This window comes from Scylla paramamosain, chromosome 14 (assembly GCF_035594125.1).
Source record: "Scylla paramamosain isolate STU-SP2022 chromosome 14, ASM3559412v1, whole genome shotgun sequence".
Classification (NCBI taxonomy): Eukaryota; Metazoa; Arthropoda; class Malacostraca; order Decapoda; family Portunidae; genus Scylla; species Scylla paramamosain.
In genome coordinates this window covers 13,666,402-13,667,422 of record NC_087164.1, presented here as the reverse complement: position 1 = coordinate 13,667,422, position 1,021 = coordinate 13,666,402, and positions in this window count along the sequence as shown.

Below are 1,021 nucleotides of genomic sequence, written 5' to 3'. Positions count from 1 at the left end.
ATGCACGGCTGGGCACGCCACAGCACGCAACACGGGTACTGCCTATTATTTCGTAAAGAGCCTATGCATTTCCTGGATGTTCTTTCTATTACTGGGGACAGTCTTGCTGAGCTGATCACTGGCTCGATTGGTGGTGGTGGTGGTTGTGATATTGGTCATTATCATCATCATTGTCGTCGTTGTCATTATTTTCTTCCTCTCCTCCATATTATCATCATCATCATCATCATCATCATCATCACCACCACCACCATCATCACCACCACCACCACCACCACCACCACAGCAATAACAACATCAACAACAATAACAATCGTTACGGTAATGAACACAAATATCTTAACTACTTTCAACTACTTTTTCCTTTACATATGATAGGCATCATTCTGGAATCAGCAGAAAATAGTCAAAACAAAAGAAGACTAAATATGAAAATAATTAAACAAGTTGGAATTTAAAGAAAACAAAAAAGTCTTGCTCCTTTGTTGTATAGAAATGCTGTAATGGTCTCAAGGGCAATGAATTCCACCCTCCAGTCCTCTCTCTCTTCACAATCATCCTTGGTAGCACATGTAGGAATCCGGCGATATGTATTCTAAACACTCGTATTTCATCATCATCATCAGCAACAACAACAACAAGAACAACATCAACAACAATAACAACAACATCAACAACAATAACAACATCAACAACAATAACAACAACAACAACAACAACATCAACAACAACAACAACAATAACTGCTGCTGCTACTGCTGTTACTACTACTACTACTACTACTACTATACCAACACTACTACCACCATCCCCATCATTATCACCATCATCATCACTACTATTGCTATTACTACCACCACCACCTCCACTACCACCACTACCACCTCTACTACTACTACTACTACTACTACTACTACTACTACTACTACTACTACTACTACTACTACTACTACTACTACTACTACTACTACTACTACTACTACTACTACTACTACTACTATCAACCCTTCTTATATCACTT